Raw genomic sequence first — 21,425 nt, 5'->3', positions numbered from 1 at the left:
AAACGCCCAACAACTTTTTTTCACCCACAGAAGAGATACTAACTTCTGTACATATGGCTGTCAAAAAGAAGAGTCCACTAACCCAACAGAAATGCATTATTGTCATCACTCCGGTGCTAGCCTTAGCCTTAGGCTATGGAACATAAGGATCTGGAACAGCCCATACTAATTGTGTGTGATTCATTTTACTATGTCCAGTTCTATAATGATTATCTCAATCATTGATATTTTACTGCTTCAGAGACTGCAAGGATAACACCATTAAACACAGAACATTGTGGGGGAGGGTAGTTGATCTTAAGGTCAGACTACCTGATTCTTATGTAGCACATACATTGGGCCACTGATGTGTGGGAGTACATGCTGTAGGAAATACTTTGGGTGATGAAGCTGCCAAATCCGCTGTAGGCACGGCTTCCGTCGCTGCAATAGTTCGTTCTCACACGAGATTGGATAATGAGACCCTGGCTGCCATGAAAGCTTCAGCTGATGGTCAGCCTTTACCAAAAGCATACCCTGCAAAACATATATATTGTGTTAGTGCTCAGAATGTTGCATTTTAAACCATTCCTGGGGTGGAAGATCATGTGATCCCAACCAAGATCAGAGACCAGATCTTATCAAAGTAGTGCATGAGGGTGTTGCTGCTGCTCACGCAGTTGTGGAGGCCACAATTTCTTATTTGCAGAACTGCTTTTGGTGGCTAGGTTTATAAAACAGACCAAGCAATATGTCCTTTGTTGTGACATTTGCCAACAAATAAAAGGATCCGCCATTAAACGCCCACCACAGACATCCCTCTTAGTGTCAAACAGACCACTACAATGTGTGTACCTGGACCATTGGGGTCCTTCACATTCTGATGGTGCATGCAAATTCATCTGTCGCTGTGGGCACCTGTTCAAGATTCCTGTGGGTATTGCAGCAACGGTTGGCTGGCACTCAAAATGTTATGAAAGATTTGCAGGTATCTATTGGTACATATGTGATTGCAGCTATCTACTTGGGCCAGGGCACTGCTTTTCCTCTTGGGCATTTAGGGACACCACGAGGAAGATGGGTGTTGAACTCTATTACTCATCCTCATACCATCCAGAGGGTAAATCAGTTGTGAAGAGGGGGAATCGAGACCTAAAGCAATCCTCAACATCAAGAGTATTAGGTTCAGGCCGTAGTTGGTTTCATTACCTATATGGGGTCCAGAGAGCATTGAATAATCTCTCCAGAAGGTCCTTGGGATGTCATACCCCTTATGAGGTGTTATTCAGGATACCTATATAGATATCCCCGATCTTGATGGTCCTGGAGTGGTGGAGGCAGATACAACGTTTTGCATGAATGAACATGTCGCTGTTTTACAGGAGCTAAAGCAATTTTGAGATGACAACTCTCCGCCTATACTCCCACCGTAGGAATAAGGGATTTGTCAACAACATCTACCAGCTGGATTCCTGAAGTTGGGGATCTGGTTTGTGAAAAGATTGCTGTGAAAAAGGAGTTCGGCCCATCTTACAGAGCATCGGTTCCAGACCTGGGAATACACAGTACTGGAACTGTCATCTTACCACCGCTGCCTGATTCCAAAGGAAACAGATTTGTCTCTATTGACAACGTCAAACTGCACCATGTGGCAGATCCTGCACAGTAGACCATGAGGTCCGTTGGGTTGCATCCGCTCTCCTCTCACTACCCAACAGAACATACCTCTACAAGCAGCAAAAAATATTTCTGCAAGCACCAATTTGTACAATAATGAGGCAATTGCTTCCTTGAGCATGGGAAGGGTGGAGAAAGAGCTTCTGCTGATTCCACTCACCACTTCATTGACAAGACAAGTCCAAGATGTGGAATTATATTACATCAAATCTACACAGACAGACGGCATTGTCTTCTGTGAACCTCCGCAGCAAGTGGATCCATCCACCAGCTCTGCACCGGCTCCATTGTTTCCACAGACTGCTTCTGGTTACTTCATCAATACTGATGACTTCTCTTCTGACTCATGCTTCTACAACAGAAACTGTATCAAAGACACATAAGCTATACATATGGCTTAAAAATAATTATTTGGTTAATCCATGATATTGCCTGTGGATAGTGTTGACATTGCTTGCCTTTCTGCCTTGGATTGGTTTTTTAAATATTTTTTTGCTCTTGATAAATGGTCATTCTTTCCTCCATGCACTGCCACTGAGCCAGTGCATGAGGATTTATCTTCCCATAAGGTCCGAAGAGACTTGTCCCTGGTAAGCATTTCAGTTGTTCTGATTCCTGATGGGATTGTTTGGGATAAAGTGCCCTTTGACATATACGGTCCTACTGAGAGCATTCAAATCCATGTGTTTAAAATATCAATGACTGATGTTATTACACCAGGTATTATTTCTGATGACTGGGATGTTAAAACAGTTGATTCTATGCTTGCTGAGCTAGACTACTACACTGTTTTTGAAAGTGAAGATGTGTATATGAACACACAAATTATGGGGAAATGTTCTGGTACAACCATTTGTGACATTACTTTCTGCACCGATCTAGTAAACCCAGATCAGTTTTCAATCGCACACAATGACAGCATTGTTCGACTCCACCTGTGGGGAGCTCAAAAACATATATAGAAAAGTTGACATATTTCACTGGGCATAACACCAGAAAAGCGAGTCATATTATTTTAAATTATCACCTTCCAGAATGAGGAAAATATTGCTAACTGACACAAAACTGATTTACTCAGACTCCTTTGTTTCCTGAGTCGCTGTTGTAGGTTATGAAGACTGGAAGAACACTATTAATGTGAAAAGTGTATGGAGAACAAAAGATAAGCACATAGGTGAAGGAAAGCCTTGTTTAGAGCATGCCTTATTCCCCTGCAAATTATATTTTTTAAATGAAACAGTTCAAGAAACACCATGCCTGGGGTCAGCAAACATAAAAGAAATGAACGCGCCCAGCATCCTTGCACCGGCTAAATCTCACAATTGGCTAATGCTTTTCAATGACACTGAAGATCAACTAATGGCTGGGGTTCACAATGGTACCTTTAATTCCTCACTTTCAAGTCCTGGTGGGTGGTTATTGTGGCCAAGAGACACAAACAGAAGCAAGTTTTGTTAATTCCTGAGAGGTTTTCAAAGCAAGCCAGCTAGACCATCGCTATGTCTTGGGGGAACACTCAGGTATTGTTACTACATACAGTGTGGGTAAGCTGTGCAGCTCCACCTTATCAGCTTTAAAACAACATCCCAGTTTCCTTTCTGAGGAAAAAGACTCACAAGATTTCTTGTTAGGACCTAGGAAGCCATACATTTCTTGTATGCCATATCTAATGAGATTTGCAAGCTTTCTCAAATGGAAGCTGCTGCACGTTTAAGGCAGATAGATAAGGAAAACATGGAAATGGCATTAACAGTTTGTCAATCAGAATTAACACCTTGAATAACATTGTGTCATCAGCGATTGACGTCATCCATATTGACATGTCCTTTTTTCAACATGGGTATAGTCAACTGTGTTCCATCATGCAGTTAGGTTGGACATTGCAAGTTGTGAAAAATAGTTGCATGCCCTGGGAACATAAACAGTAGCAAATTATGGTCCCCTTTTAATGCATCCAGGAAACAACAAACAATGGCTAAGAAAGAAGATAGTTATATCATGCTTAACATTGAAAAGTTAAAAAAGGGTGCCTTTTACTATGGCAGAAATTCCCTCAGCAGTATGGTAGATACGTGGAGTTATAAATCTGCCCATTTCTACCTTTCATTTCACAAACTGTTTGAAACATTTTCCTGCAGGCATATATGAGCGACTAGGAGATAGTCACATTCACGAAATGTGGGAGTTGCCTTTCGATTTCATATGTCTGAATGGCGAAACAGAGATTTTTCTTAGTGGAAGCAAATTTGAGACTACTGTTAGTCAATTTATGATTTGTAAACAGGTATCCTTGCAAAGCCTTTGTAATGCGGAGGTCGCCAACTTGGCATGCAATCTGAAGGGTACTCCCATCCCTTTCATTTGTTCAGTATTTCAGATACTTTCAAGTGGACACTATTTGGTTCTGAACAATGAAAGCTGCTGTGATAGAAACCTTGGGATTTCCTATATCATTTTGGTTTCTCAAATGGTAACTTGTTTTGACCATGTTTTATTTCCACCAACACAAGAGATAAGAGTAGCAGATTTGTGGCCCCACATAGCTACTTCTAATATAAATTTTGGCAAGCTGAGCAGACTAAAGGCCCTATTGTTTCAAAAACAAGTGACCATGAAATCAGCCAGAGAGACGTATGATCTCCAGATAGCAAGGTCATCAGCTGAGACACAGTCCTAATGAAATACCAATTTCCCCAAACACTTTGGAGAGTTGGTTAGCACAATTTTCAATGCTTCTAGCACTAAAGGAATTGTGCATTTTGAAGGCTGTCGGTTCAGGGGTTGTCAGCCCCTTCTAGACCTTGTTTGGAGTCATACCTTCAGCCATACATTCACTCTTTTCAAGCATTTTTGGCGGATTCACAGTTGCTTTGGTGTTAATTGGCAGAATATTGCTGCTATTATTTTTTCTATGCAGCGGCTGCTTTATATCAGCCAAGGGGAGTGATAGAGCTAACACTAACCCGACTGAGTCGTGACCAAATGATGCAGTACTTAAGAGCCTCCTTGCTGGAAGAGCTGGAGCATGATTGATCATTGACATTCAGACCAATCCTAACCTGTGTGCAGCTGGTTTTCCACTGCATCTGGTGTACCTAGGAATGTGCACCAATAGTGTGTCTTGCAGTTCAGACTGTGCCTCCTGTGGACAAGGACCTGTTAATATTCTCGATGTGGGTTAGTTCATGGATATGCCTCTTGAGACTGAGGTTGATTCGCGAAGCCTCTTCTGAGCCACCGCTTGTGGATTTCCCGACTCCAATGACATCTGGCACAATGGCTGATGCCGCCTCCACAGGTCTTTCTGCATTCTAGATCCCTGCACATTTCTGCTCCGTGGATCCCTGTGCTAATCCTTTGATTAATCTATCTCCTGCCGAAGTGGAGTCCTTTCTGGTCTCATTCTCCACTGATGACATCGGAGACCTTTTGCAAGACCATGGTTATTGTTGCCTTTTTTCTAGACAACAAAGAGTGACACCAAATTGCTTTTCAATTTGGCATGTCTGCTGGCCTGTTTTGCTTGTCACTGTTGACATTATGGGCCTGATCACAACCTTGGCGGTTGAGCTACTCCGTCACAAAAGTGACAGATACCCTGTCTGCTGTTTTACAAGTTCCATAGGATATAATGGAACTTGTAGTATGACGGACGGTATATCCGTCACTTTTGTGTTGGAGTAGCCCATCCGCCAATGTCCTAATCAGGCGCTCTATCTCTTTTGTATGATTTTAGATTTGCTTTTCGATTGTTAGTTTAGAGCATTTTTAGACTTTGGATTTCACATCCCTGTTTTGTCAATAGGGGAGGGTGTTGTGGGTCCATTTTAATTTTTAATTGCTTGGGTATAGCAGTTTTACTTAGCTTTGGCTTGCAGGCCTGTGCCCTTTTATCTAAATAAACATGCTTTTTTTCATTATTACTTATTATTCATTTTAGCAGTATTTGTATTTTATAAAGAATGTTTTTATTTTATAATCAGTTGCCATTCTGTGAAAGGTTTATTATCACTTGCTATCATGTCCCTTTGCTTCACGTTAGACAAGAACAGAATGGGAACATGCCAGGCATTTTGTTATGATATTTCCGATTCCAAGTTTACGCACACAATCTATCGCTTAGCTACATACCCATGTCAGGATGTCTGCATGGACAGTAACATGGGCCTTATAAAAACACTCTGTGAGAAGAAAGTTATTAGACGGTGTTCCACGCAGGATAGTCTATCCATACTGCACATGACTTTGAGCAGGCCTCAGCCTTTGTGTCTCTCCACCATCTGACTTTGAGAGTGGAGCCCAGCCATGTTCTAAGGTAATGGGGGTAGGGGCGCTTCTCATGGACATGGCTTTGGCAGATTAGATTTATCATGCCTTGCTCTCTTTAGGTAAGACGATATGTTTAAGGGAGAAATTTGTGCATTCATGTTAATGGAAAAATGTTGGAAATGTTCATATTCAAATAACGTATTCTCACAACCCTGATTTTGTCTCTTGTCATTATTCTAATCATTGCAGTTCATGTATTTTATCATATATTGCAGTCTTTTCAATAAATGCATTGAAAACTGTTCTGTATCTTCTTTCTTGCCTGTGTGTGTGTGTGTGTGTGTAAGAGACTCATTTCTAATGAGCGAAAAGGGTAAAACCTGTTGCACTGTGATTTCCCTGTGAGGATTTCAGAGACTACATGCTAGGCTATCGTTTTGATCCTTGGATTGTCAGGATAAAGAACACCATACCAGGATTTGCATAGTATGCACAGTATTTATTATTCATATCATTTTAGTCTTGTGAGACCCCCTTAATATTTCTAACAGCCCTGAAGAAGCACAGAGGTGTTAAACATGTGTTGAACCACACTGAGGATATACATAGTGAGTCAATATATGCAAAGATTTCAAAGTAAAAATTATATTGAAAATACACCCAGAAGAAGCGCAGAGGCGAGAAACACGTGTTGGCTTTTGGAAAACATATGGCTGTTTAAAAAAGATATACATCATTAAATTAAGTTGTGACAACATACAAGTGCTTGGGATCTTATCCCCACTGTGCTTCCCTTTTATTTTTCTCAACTGGATATATCCTTCCAAAAAATGTATACACAGATTAATTATTTTTACTTTACATGTTATTTCTAGTTGTAGTTTACTTAATGACTAAATACCTCTTCTGAAAGCATTCTCCTGTCACACTTCACAACTTGTGTAGGACATTGCCTCTTATTGTTTCCTTTTATTCTTCATTTTCTGTGCTCCAAAATTCGAAAAACCAAACAGTCTTTCTGCCCCTATGATACAGGAATCTGAAAGCAACATAAGCAACATACCCACATTAAGATCTCAAGTGTAATACTAAACACTCCTCCCTCATTGTCCAGCAACACCAAGCTATCGATTATCCATAACCTGCTTTCAGAAACGTTCTTTGAACTTCAAAAAAAGTTTTTGTAGAACATTTTTTATTCTGCTCTTTTGCTAATTTTCATTACACACTCTGCATTTCACACCTAACATCAATAAACCACAAAAGGAGAAATAATCTCCTTAACAACTTACATTTTGACCTTCCACTTCAAAACATAATGGGAACGCTGTGGCCTTGACTTATACTACTCCCTTTTACTAATGAAAATACGGCTTGTTTGATTCAATTTTAATGGTCGGGCGCGCAAAGCGCTCTGTCCCTGTTGTTGTCTCTCTACGGGCTTGTATCCACACCCATCAGTTTGGTTGGTTTGTGGTCTGGCCTTTTAAAATGTGCTTGGTTTGATTAGTGAAAGGCATGCATACGTCATTGCTTTTCCGGTGTTTAGCCCTCCTCGAGCGAACCGTCTAACTACTGAAAACATACAAGGCTCAACGTTTTCTGATGGTTTCTATACTACTTTTTTTCTTTGTTTGCAGACAGCGCGATCTTGCTGGGCAGTAGTTGCGAGTGCTGCATGACATCAAACCATTTACATAGATAATTGCACTTTTGCCGGTTCCATGGACAATTGCACTTTTGCCTGTAACATGGATAATTGCACTTTTGCTGTAATGTTTCACTGCAAGCAAACTTCTGTGTCCTTTTGTGTGTTTGCTTTACGATCATGGCGCCCTTCATTTGTTTTCTCTTCGTCTCATGCAATTTACAGTGCTCGACGTCTGTTATCCATCCTGATGCACATCTGTCATTTCCCACGGTGCAGATTTGCAGCCATCTCTATTTCGATGTCCAGAGTCGGAGATATGACTCCATGTTATATTGATACTCAATGATTGTTTTCTGTTCACCCTCTCTGCCTAGTCCCGGGGTACCATGGTTGCTGTGTTTCGTAGTAAAGTGTGTAACCTCTTGTTTGACACACGGTATGTGCCCTCTACCCGCTTGAAACATAATCGTCCTGATTTACGAAGATTAACACAATGCATCTGCGTAAGCAAATCTACGTAAAGTGTATCAGTGTTTGCTATACATAGCGCACTGACGATATCATCTGTCATGCTTAGCGTAGAGTGTATTGTCAGTGCCACATTAGCATGACTTAACATTTGCTCAAATGGGCAAAGGCAGCATCCTTAACGCAATTGTTGTACTCAAGTCTCATCTTCCAGTGCAAATCCATATGAACACATAAGCATTCAAGGATTAGTTACATAATATGGGTAATTTCATGGAAATTACACGCGGAAATATCATACCATGTACGTGTTGCCAATGTTTGGCTTCTGTTTCATTTGGAGCCAGGATTATATGTAAGGCCAGGCCACACTAATTTACAGGCCTTTAGTTCTTCTACCTTCGCATGGAATCCCAGGGATACTTGCGCTGTGACTGTCCACTTTGTGTAGAGATCTCATGGTAAACACCATAAATCTGTCTTAGTGCTGTATGCACATAAAGGTGGTCATTCTGACCTCGGCGGTAAAAGGCGCTTACCGCCGGTCAGAAGACCGCCATAACACCGCCGCGGTCGCGGTAAACCGCCACGGTCATTCTGACCCGCAACTGGCAAACCGCCAAAAACCCGACATCAACAAAAGTCCGCCACAGCAACGGCCAGCGAAAAACTGGCGATGACCAAACCTCCACCGTCACGCCAACAGAAATACGCCCATGCCATTCCGACCCACAAATCCCCGCAGCGGTCTTTCAACCGCGGTATTCCATTGGCGGTACACACCGCCGCGGTCAAAATACACACACCTTTACAAAACACTACCACATTGGACAATTCAAAATACACACAGCTGAGACACATACACACACCACTCCCACACACCCAATTAAATATAAAACACACACCCACACCACCCACAAACCCTTACGACCACAATTGCGACTGAAGGACAGAGAGAGACAGCACAGCATAGAGTAGACCATCACACAGAGGCAAATCACAACATCACCCACACAATTTCCACGCACAAAACACCATACACCACCACGCTCACCACACTCTACAACACATACACCACCCCTCACCTCATCCACACCACCCCACGGCCCCCAAAGACACCCCAGGTTCTCTGACGCCGAACTCAGGGTCATGGTGGAGGAAATAGTTCGGGTAGAGCCCCAGCTCTTCGGGGCACAGGTGCAGCACACCACCATTGCCAGGAAGATGGAGCTATGGAGCAGAATAGTGGACAGGGTCAACGCGGGACGACATCAGGAAGCGGTTGAACGACCTACGGGGGAAGGTGCGTTCCATGGTATCAAGGCACAACATCGCGGTACAGCGGACTGGCGGCGGACCCCCACCTACTCCCCCAGAATTCACAGCATGGGAGGAAGAAGTCTTGCACATCCTGCATCCTGAGGGCCTCGCAGGAGTAGGCGGAGGAATGGACTCTGGTAAGTCAAATCTTCACCACTTCATTCCCCCCACCCCACTTGCATGCCAAATCATACCCCCACCCTCACCCCCACCCCCATAACACCAACTCCTTGCAAATGGCTCACCATCACAACCAACCCATCCCAAAACCTAGCCCTGCATGCCTCCCCAAAGCATGGACACCCATCACCAAAGCATGCCCACTGCACATACCCATCTCCCCCACAAGCCACCGTCACAAAAGCCCCCGCAAGGGAATGCCAGCACTGGGGTACACGGCCACCCACCCATTACACGAAATGGCACACACAGAAGCAATAACCATACTCTTATACCCCTGCAGGACCCGAACGCCACCACACCGCCCAGGAGGGTCCAGAGATGTCCATCCCACCCCCAGAAGAGGCCTCCAGTGATGACAGCAGCTCTGTCTCCCTGGACCCAGATGACCAGCCCGGCCCATCGGGGACCTCAGGACAGTCGGTTCCCCACAGACAGCCACAGGCTACAGCAGACCTAACCCCCTCTGGGAACACCAGGACAGCTCCCACCCAGCGGGCCCATGCCTCTGTCTCCAGGACACGTCAATCAGCGGTGTGTCCACCACTACAGGGCACCCAGGTTGACCCACCACCCCAACAACAGCAGGGACCTGGGGGCAGTGGTAGTGGGCACACGGTCCAGGGGACAGAGGCCCAGGGAAACAGGGGAACTGTGAGGGCTGCTGTGCGACAGGGGGGGGACAGGCCCAGGGAACCGACTCTCCAAGAGGCCCTCTCCTCCATCATGGGAGCATACCACCGCTCCCAGGAGATGATGGCTACGGTACTGGCCAGGTTCCAGGAGATCCAGGTACTGCAGGAGGAACAGTACATGGGATTCAGAGAGGAACTGAGAAACATTAGTTCTGCAATGGGGACCATCGTCGTGGCCCTTAACCAGATGTGGCACCACAAAGGGCCCCTTTCACTAGCCTGGACCAGGAACAGCCTACCACCTCCGCCGGCCTCAAGCATCTCAAGCACCGCTCCGCTGGGCCCTTCATCTCAAGCACCGCTCCGCTGGGCCCTTCATCTCAAGCACCGCTCCGCTGGGCCCTTCCTGTCAAGCACCGCTCCGCTGGGCCCTTCCTGTCAAGCACCGCTCCGCTGGGCCCTTCCTGTCAAGCACCGCTCCGCTGGGCCCTTCATCTCAAGCACCGCTGGCCCATTGGCAGGGCCGGATCTGTGTCGGCCAGGGCTTCACGAAGCACTCTGGGCACCATGCCTCCTCCAGAACCAGTGGAGTCTGTAATCCACTTGATGGACTGTGGCTTTGCACTCCCCAGGATGGTACAGTGGGCAAGCCACCCACTGTAGAGACTTGTGAGACTGTGGCTTTGCACTCCCCAGGATGGTACAGTGGGCATGGAGGCCCCTCGTGGATCTGGCGTCGTGGACTGAACTGGCTGAGGTGCCCCCCTTCCCTTCCCCCTGAGGTGCCTGTCGTTTTACTATCTGATGCCCCTGCAGTGTTCTCTCCAATGGAATCGGGTCTCGTGTGTGGGCTTTGCCCATGGGTTTAGGCCCATTGGCCCACGGACAATGGATGATAGCCAATATGGGCCGGACTTTTGACCTATGTATATATTGTTCATGATGTACTATATTTTATTTATATTTTAATATTTCACTTAACTTCAATTATGCTATAATATACTTCATTTTTAATGATCATTTTATTTTGTCTTTGCATTCTTCCGGGGGGGTTGGGGGGTGTCACTCTGACTTGTTGCTCTGCATTGATGTGTGTGTTGTAGTGGGTGAGGGTGGGGGTGGGTGTGTGGCGTATGTGTGTCCCCGTAATTTTTTGCCTCCCCCCTCCCCTGTGTCGTAGGTGCAGTACTCACCGTTGTCTTCTGCGCCGGCGTTCGTGCTCCTGGTAGAGCAGCAGGTAGACAATAGCTGGTAGGATGTGTAGTTCGGGTTCCATGCTGTCCAGATTCCTCGTGGGGTGTATGGAGGTGAGCGTTTTCCCGTTCAAAGTCTGTTTCCGCCGTGTTTTTATCGGCGGGGCTCCCGCCCCGGAAAAGGTGGCGGATTGGTGAGTTGTGATAGGGTGGGCGGTACATTGTCTGCCGCCTGTCTGTTGGCGGTGACCGCCGCGCTGCTTGTCTGTACCGCCGTGGCGGTCGGAGTGGTAAAGTGGCGGGCTGTGTTGGTGGTTCCCACCAGGGTCGGAATTCCATTTTTTGGGCCGCCTGCCTGTTTGCGGGTTGGCCGCCGCTTTAACACCGACCGCCAGGGTTGGAATGACCCCCAAAGTGTTGGAGTTAAAGTCATTTTGTATGTGAAAGTTGATGGATGCTTTCTTTTCCACCACTTAGCTTCACACAGCACTTTTAGCACCCTGAAAGTACGTGTCAAAGTTTAGTTCATTTGGGATAAAGTCTTCACTCTTTTGATTCCCAGTCTCTGCAATAACTCCTAATGAGTCTTATGCGTGTAAGTTCACATTGCCTGCTCCTTCTGAAGAGTCAATGACCGATCTTTCTTTTGACCTACTGCTGCCATGTCTTATGCTCTCTCCTGAGTTTCAATTCCAGCTTCCTCTAGGGATAAATGATAGCTACTGTCTTTTTCAAAACACAGTCTTGCGCTGTCTGCTAATGTAAACGCCTTTCCTCACTAAAATGTCCAGTTTAATCGACGGGATGTTGGGCTTCCTATTGATTCTGGTACAACGCATGTCCTCTCGTTCAGGGCAATGTATGCCCTCTCTTTCACTAGTTTCTCCTCCTGCTGTCACCTTTCCAAACAAAATCATGTTTTTCTGTCAGCACGTTTTAATCATAGAATCTCTCGCTTGCAGACATTTCAGCCTAATCCAGGCCTACCTCCAACCAGATGTAACTAGTTAATGCACTGGTCAGGAGTGTGGCAGTGCAGTTGCCAGCACTGTTTAAACCACTAACATCTTGGATTCAGCCAAGACATTTTTCACCCTTTGATAGGTAATGAATCAGTGACTATGTGGATTGTGGATGACCTCATGTGGGAAATGGATAGCTGCATTAGTTTTTGACACCTATTTTCAGAATACCAGAACCAACCGGACAGGTGATACAAGAAAGAGACCTGAAACCCCTTCCTTTGTTCAATTTCAATCATTTCTCTCATAGCATAAGCACACTGTCTCTAAATTATCATGCCTCTTTTTAATACCTAAGTCCTAGCCTACATGACATGAACCTAATTGTTTTGCATCTTATTTTACAACATGCTAATAGCAAACTGAATCAGTAGATCCTCCCTCAGTAATATCTCAAACTCGTGGAAGCGCAAGGGTCATGCATGATCTGACACTGAATGCTAGAAAATTAGAGATAATGTTTGTAGAGGATCAGCCAGACAGTTGGTCAACTGTCACCCGATTGTTAGCTCTGTGGTGTTCCCTAGAACAAGCTGAACTTCTTAGAGACCTACGCACTCTGATAGAGTCAGGCTGTAAAATAGAACCACAGCTTTTGGCCAACGTTTTGAAGCATGACGTCCATCTGACACGTGTATACAATATTTTAATTTTCCTGACTTTTATAGTTAAGATCTTTGTGGTTCTTGCAATTGTTATCTCCTGATTGGACAATGTAAGCATTGTTTGCTTGGGTCTCCATCAATAATTGATTCATTGCTGTCAGAGTACATAGAGCACAATGGCTATGTAGGCTTGAAACTGACTCAAAAAACGACAGTGGCCTATCTAACAAGGGGTCATCCTCTTTCATGCACTGTGAAATTCCCTCCTGTTTAATTAAGGTGGTCATTCCAATACCTGTTTCCCTACCTGCAACTGCTATACAAAAGCATGGTTCCCCCAGGGAGGGGAAACAAACAATAAAGATGTCACTTACCGCACACCAGTTATTGTTGTGTTTTTTCACGGATGCTTGAGGATCAGTGAATAAAATGTTTCAATCCATAATAATCAGTGGCATACATAGCGGCTATTTGAAAATATGATTTTCTTGTTTCTTTGATCATGTCTCACCTCTCTTGATGTCAGCATTGTTACTTACTTTCATACTTTTGAAATTATCATTTTCTCAAAATCATTTCTTCTTGCCAGTTCCCTTCTCTGGAGACTTTTCACATTATTAAACCTCACATATCTGAGATGTTGTCCTTTGTTTCTGCTTCTATATATTCTACTTCTACTCCCTTTTCCATATTTATGTTTTTTAACCTCAGTGACCCAAACGTGACCTACTCCGACCACACTACCAATCCCTCTGTTCCACTTCCTGTATTCCTATTGCCTCATTTTACCATTTGTGTTTGTTTTCTAAGTCTTTTTGAAAATTTGTGAACTTTGTGTTGACAATTTCACTGTTTCTTTTAAAAAAACTCAGTTTTCTTTGTTCTTGAAGCCTCTCTTTTTATTCTTTTTCTAGCTCGCTCTCCATTTTAATTTCAATTTTTCTTGGATGAATAAATAATGTCCATTCTATTCTTCCTTTGTTTTTGATTTGCTTCTTACATTAGTATAGTTTCCATAATTACATCTGTGTCTGTCCTCTCTTAAAATCCAGTGATTTCTCACTTATCGCTTATAATGCTTATAATTCTCCATATTTTCTCTGTGCTTGATATGGACAATCACACATTTTTATTTCAGGAATATCGTGAGAGGAGATGGTCGATATTGTGTGTTTCAGGAGATTTAGAAGCAGCTGTCATCCTTGTTATGGACATTTGTTGAGAGGATTTTGATTAGCGGACTATGGTGGGATAGGAGAACTGGCTATGAGCCAAGGGACCAGTGTCAGATTTAAGGATTAAGGTTTTGCTGGGCTTGATTGAAGTTGATTGGTAGTTTTATCGTGTTTTGATAGGTTTCCATGCCCATTATGGTCAATGCACCTAAGAAGGAAAATGTAGTTCTTGGCAATTATTTCTCTGCTTTAATGTTTTTAGGGTCGAGCGCCCTAGAGCTCTAGCCTTTGTAATCTCTCTGTGGGCTTTTAACTACGCCCATTCTTGCTATTCATTCTTTGTGGTGCTGGTCTTAAATGCTTCATTTTGATTGGTGCATTTTGTGAAATGTCCCTCCTTTGTGTGCTGAGTTCCCTCCCCAGGTGATTTAACTAAGTGAACATTTTTGTTGGCCATCACACTACGTCACGCTTCCGCCTGTTACAGTATGTGATACCCCTCCTCCAGTTTCGGTTTGCCTTTCATCCCAGCCGCGATCCTTTCTAGACATTCATGCAGTGAGCCAATAACTCTCATAATCATGGTGCCCGTGGTACTTTGAATCTGCTTACTTCTGTCAACTGTTTCACTTTTTATTTTCAATTTATGTGGCAAGAAAAGTCCAGTTAGGAATTTACAAAGTTAATAGCTCTAACTCTAGTAAACGTGAGACCCATTGCATTGCACATGCTTGTTAAAAACACCAACCAGATCCCGCTTGAACACGTTTATCATTAATCATTTTCACACTTGTGGAAATAATAGTTCTTGTAAACAGATTCAACCTCCAACACCAAACCGCAACGGGAGTGCTGTGTCTTTAACCTGATCCCTCTTGGGCACTTTTATCACTAATCATTGTTATTTTAGAGGGAACAATGTAGCATATACAAAGATTTAACCTCCCACGCCGAACTGTAACGGGAACTCCATGTCCCCGACATTCATTCTTCCCTTGCATCCATTAAACATCAGTCTGCTCCATGTATTTCTACAACAGATCTTATCTAACTCAAGCATATCTCTTCTCAAACTTCAACACGGTCCCACTTCTATATGTCTCAAACCTACTTCGTAAACACACTTCTTTCAGTCCTCTTGCCTTTGTGCATGGTTAGAGCACCGGAGCACTGCGACTCAAAGATTGTTTGCAAACAAAAAGACTATGATCAGACCACTTCTTTACATATGCCTTTCTTAATTAATAGTCCTTGCTTGTAACTCTCATCTCAAGTATGGTTAAAAAAATAACCATCACTTCATGCTCATACGGACCTTAAACATTATACTAGCAAAGTTCTCTCCTACTTCCACTGAAAATCAGTATAAGAAAATTCAAGAATTCTATTTCCATTAGATAATCATTTACAAGTTGCATGTTTCCAAGGAGCGAGAGAGATCAAAATGAAATCGAAATTGTTGAATGCAAAATTGTTTCCTTCCAAATACTAGTAGTCTTGAACCCCTGACTTAATGCCCTTATGTTCTGTCTTAGTAACCACAAAACTAAACCAGATTTCCTGCAACTGAATATGCTAAATAAGCACAGATTTAAGAGGACCTAGCGCCATCTAATGACCACATTAGCATCTTTTTTTTACGATAATGTTTCGTTAAAAGGCCAAAAACTCTACACCAGATTTACAAAGTGGCTCAAAGCATGCATTGCACCACTTTGTAACCCCTTGCGCCTCATTATGCCTGTGCCAGGCATAATGCATGCAAGGGGGGGTGTTTCCTTGTTGGGGGGGAACAAAAAAGGCAAGGGCACACCCAAGATCAAAGTGTCATGTGGTAAATCCAAGTAATATTTCAGGTATTGAGTCGACGTCCGGAGAAGCAAGTGATACTTGGTATTTATTATAACAGCAAGTATATAGTCAAAGTCTTAATCAGATGACTACGTGCAACAAAAGTCCATACAGTAAAACAGCCAGATGTACGAGAGTGGCCAGAGTTCAAATCCAAAGACCACCTGCAACATAAATCCATACAGCAAAACAGCCAAGACGTGTTTCGTCTTCAAGACTTTATCAAGGCTTAGGCTATGTGAAAAAAAAATGTATATAGTAAGGATTACAGTATTTCCAAAGGATGGTTGCAGTGGAACTCCAAGTGAGTCATTCATGAGTAGTAAAGTTGAAAAACCTGATGTCCAATACCTCTCGCTGCCCATGTTTGGTGTTATAGTGAACCGCAAAGGGGTAATTGACATTGTTGTTGCGGATGGCTCTGATGTGTTCTTGTAGTCTCTCCTAGAGTGGTCGAAAAAATGGCTCAAAGAAATGTAAAAGATTTCTTTGGTCATTTTTTCCGGCATTTTCAACGCCTGCTCAGGGCAGGCGTTAAAGGGGGCACACCATTATTTATAATGGGCCTCTACGTACTATTCAGCGTTAGCAACAATATTTTGCCACTGTGGCAGAAGATACATGCAGAAAAGAAAAGAGGCAGGGGCATCGCCCTCTTATGTTAGTGAATAGCACTTTGTAGTATTAGAGTATCACTGCTGAAGTAGTACTTCATGTCATAGAACAGAAGGTTTGTGGATAGGCACCTAAATAAATAAAAAAAGAGTACTTGAAATTAAACAGGTTTTGATGGGGGTGCTATTAGGAACCGGAACTTCCATTAGACTCTTATTTTTTCTAATTATATTTTCTGTTTTTAATTATCTAAATGTTATTAAATACATTAAGGGGGTCATTACAACATTGGTGGTAAAAGCCGCTTACCGCCGTGCAGAAGACTGCCAATACACCGCCGCGGCCACGGAATTCCGCCACAGCTATTATGACCCACATCTCGGAATCCGCAGAAATTCAGACACCCACACAAGTCCGCCACACAAAAGGTCAGTGATAAACTGGCGAAAACAAAACCTCCACCGTCACGCCAACAGAAACACGCCCATGCTATCACGACCAACGAATCCACGTGGCGGTCTTTCAACCACGGTATTCCACTGGCGGTACACACCGCCGCGCTCAAAATACACACACATCTCCAAAACACCGCCACATTGGACAATTCGAAATACACACACCTGATACACATACAAACACCACTCCCACACACCCAACACAATATAAAACACACACCCACATCACCCACAAACCCCTACGACCAAAAATCAGAGACGAAGGCGACAGAGAGAGCACAGCAATAGAAAACCCCACCACACAGAGGCACACAACACCATCACCCATACAACATCCACGCAAAAAACACCCTACATCACCACTCATCACCACACTCATCAACACATACACCACCCCACACATCACCTACACCACCCCATGTCATGCCAAAGACACCCCAGGTTTTCCGAGGAGGAGCTCAGGGTCATGGTGGAGGAAATCGTCCGGGTAGAGCCACAACTATTTGGATCACAGGTGCAGCACACCTCCATAGCCAGGAAGATGGAGCTATGGCGAAGAATCGTGGACATGGTCAACGCTGTGGGACAGCATCCAAGAAATCGGGAGGACATCAGGAAGAGGTGGAACAACCTACGGGGGAAGGTGCGTTCAGTGGTCTCCAGGCACAACATCGCTATTCAGCGGACTGGCGGCGGACCCCCACAACTAACAACATGGGAGGAGCAGGTCTTGACCATCATGCATCCAGAGGGCCTCGGGGGAGTCGGTGGAGGAATGGACACTGGTAAGTCAAATCTTAACTATCATATCCCCTACCCCACCTGCATGCTATCACACACCCTCACCCTCACCCCCTCCCCTATCACTCCAAATCCTCACTAATGTACTAATAACACAAACCACCCATCCCAACACCAAGCCCTGCATGACACAACTAAGCATGGCCACCCCTCACTAAAGCATGCTCACTGCACATACCCATAACACCCCCCAACCATCATCACACAAGCCCCCACAGAGGAATGCTTGCACTGGGGTACATGCACACCCACCCATTGCACACCATGACACACACACATTCAATAATCATGTTCTTATACCCCTGCAGGAACACTACGTAACGTCACCAGACAGGAGGGTCCAGACATCTCCACTCCACCCACAGAAGAGGCCCACAGTGACAACAGCAGCTCTGGCCAACTGGATCCAGATGACCAGCCCGGACCATCGTGGGCATCGGGACAGTCGGTTCCCCTCGCACAGGCACAGCCCAACACCCTCTGGTAACACCAGCACAGCACCCACCCAGCGGGCCCATACCTCCGTACCCAGGACACGTCAATCAGCTGTGTGTCCACCAGTACAGGGAACCCAGGATAACCCACCACCCCAACAACAACAGGGACCTGGGGGCAGTGGTAGTGGGCACACGGTCCAGGGGACGGAGGCACAGGAACACAGGGGAACTGGGAGGGCTGCTGTGCGACAGGGGGCGGACAGGCCAAGGGAATCCACTCTCCACGAGGCCCTCTCCTCCATCATGGGAGCATACCACCACTCCCAGGAGACGATGGCTACGGTCCTGGCCAAAATTAAGGAGACCCAGCGCCTGCAGGACGAACAGTATTTGGGGTTCAGGGAGGAGCTCAGAACCATCAGCTCCACCCTGGGCACCATCGTAGGGGTGCTGAAGTACATACAAAAGACCATGAGGGACACCGTGGCACTCCAAGGGGCCCCTGACACTAGCCTGGACTATGAACTGCCCACCACCTCCGCCGGCAGTAGTGGACAGGACGCCCCGCCACATGACCACCACACCAGCACCCCACCCCCTGCAGACGGAGAACCACCCCGCAAGCGGTCCCTGAGATCCAGGAACAGGACAGAGCAAGATGGCAAGACCCCCGCCAGAAAATGAGACCACCCTGATTGTCCTCCCACTGTCCCACTTTGTTACCCTGTCCAGATTGGAACTGCCCCAGCTCCACTTCCTATGCCCATATGGGCAGTGCACCTGTGAGACTAATAGACTGGACATTCCTCCACCATCACCCATCACCATTTTGCCACCCCCTCCAATAATTAGCACTTCAATAAACACCCTTGAACCACAAAACAATCTGGAGTCAGTCTGTGATTTTGAAAATGTGTATTAGCAATGACAGTGACAAAATGCTTTTTCAAATGTAATGTCAACATACCTATGTCACACATCACAAGTCCATGAAGGATGCAAGCAGATGACACACGTTGATAACCACACCTGTGAAACCGTAATGGAAATGTACAACTCAGTTACCAAATACTGCTTCAAATTGACAGACAGGATAGAGGTAGAAGTGTGAAAGTGAATGTAATAGTAAAAAAATTGTTCTCATCTGTGTGTCACTGGAAATATTGCTGTATGACTGACTCTCTGTTGTCAATGTCTTCTTCCTCAGCTTCCTCCTCATCACTGTGCACAGGCTCCACAGCTGCCACAACACCATCATCTGGACCATCCTCCTGCAGAAAAGGCACCTGGCGTCGCAAAGCAAGATTGTGAAGCATCGAGCAGGCGATGATGATCTGGCACACCTTCCTTGGTGAGTAGAATAGGGAACCACCTGTCAAATGGAGGCACCTGAACCTGGCCTTCAGGAGGCCGAAGGTGCGTTCGATCACCCTCCTAGTCCGCCCATGGGCCTCATTGTATCGTTCCTCTGCCCTGGTCCTGGGATTCCTCACTGGGGTCAGTAGCCAGACAGGTTAGGGTAACCAGAGTCCCCTAATAGCCATACCCGGTGCCTCTGGAGTTGACCCATCACATACGGGATGCTGCTATTCCGCAGGATGTAGGCGTCATGCACTGAGCCAGGGAACATAGCATTTACTTGGGAGATGTACTGGTCTGCCAAACATACCATCTGTACATTAATGGAATGATAACTCTTCCGGTTCCTGTGCACCTGTTCACTCCAGTGGGGGGGACCAGGGCTACATGGGTGCCATCAATAGCACCTATGATGTTGGGAATATGTCCAAGGGCATAGAAGTCACCTTTAACTGTAGCCAAATCCTCCACCTGAGGGAAAACGATGTAGCTCCTCACGTGTTTCAGCAGGGCAGACAACACTCTGGACAACACGTTGGAAAACATAGGCTGGGACATCCCTGATGCCATAGCCACTGTTGTTTGAAATGACCCACTTACAAGGAAATGGAGCACTGATAGCACCTGCACTTCAGGGGGTATTCCTGTGGGATGGCGGATTGGTGAGGTCAGGTCTGGCTCCAACTGGGTAGACAGTTCCTGGATTGTGGCACGGTCAAACCTGTAGGTGATGATCAAATGTCGCTCCTCCATTGTTAACAGGTCCACCAGCGGTCGGTACACCAGAGGATTCCGCCATCTCGTCAAATGTCCCAGCTGACGGTGCCTAAGAAGGACAACAGCGACCACAGAGTCAATAAATTCTCAGGTATGTACCCACAGCTACACAGAACACAACACCAAATACAAAACACTTCCTGTATGTGTGTTGAGTGTAGGCCTAGGTATGTGTGACGCAGTAGTAAATGAAGCCATGTGGGCCCCTGAAATGGCGGATGCCTGACCTCTAAACTGGGACAATGGGATGTGAGGTAACTGCACTGGCGTTGTACACCGTCGCGGTAGGTCGTAGACCGCGGTGCAATGCTGCATTGGTTAACATTGAACCCTATGGGTCCCAGGAGCCAATGATGAAGTGCGCCGGCGGTAATGATACACACTGCCGCGGACGTGACCGCCGCAGATGTGACCGCCATTTTCTATCTGTTCAATCACTCGATACCTGATCTTCGCCAGGAGAGGACCTACACTGCAAGTGCTGCTGTGACCTTGGTCTGGAAGAGACAAGGGCTGCTGCTTCTGGGGAAAGGGCCCCTGCCTTCACTGCTCAGGAGTTGGAGAAGCTCGTGGACGGGGCCCTCCCCCAGTACACGCTACTCTACGATCCTCCAGACCAACAGGTAAGTACACAGGGAGCACGTTGTGTGGGCTATGCCTGGGTGGAGAGGGCTGGATGTCAGTAGGAAGGGGGCAGAGTTCTGCAAGCATGAAGGACTGTGAATGCATGTGCCACATGGCAAGGGTAGGGATGGGGGCCACTCACTTCAATGGTGCAGTTGCTAATGACTTCTCTTCTTCCCCTGTACATGTCATGTAGGTCAGCGCCCACCAGAAGGAGGACATTTGGTGTGCCATCGCCAAGGATGTCCGGACCCTGGGGGTCCACCAGAGACGGAGCACCCACTGCCGGAAAAGATGGAAGGACATTCGCCGCTGGAGCAAGAAGACGGCAG

The sequence above is a fragment of the Pleurodeles waltl genome, chromosome 1_2 (genome assembly GCF_031143425.1).
Source record: "Pleurodeles waltl isolate 20211129_DDA chromosome 1_2, aPleWal1.hap1.20221129, whole genome shotgun sequence".
NCBI classification, from domain to species: domain Eukaryota; kingdom Metazoa; phylum Chordata; class Amphibia; order Caudata; family Salamandridae; genus Pleurodeles; species Pleurodeles waltl.
Note: the sequence above shows the minus strand (reverse complement) of the source record.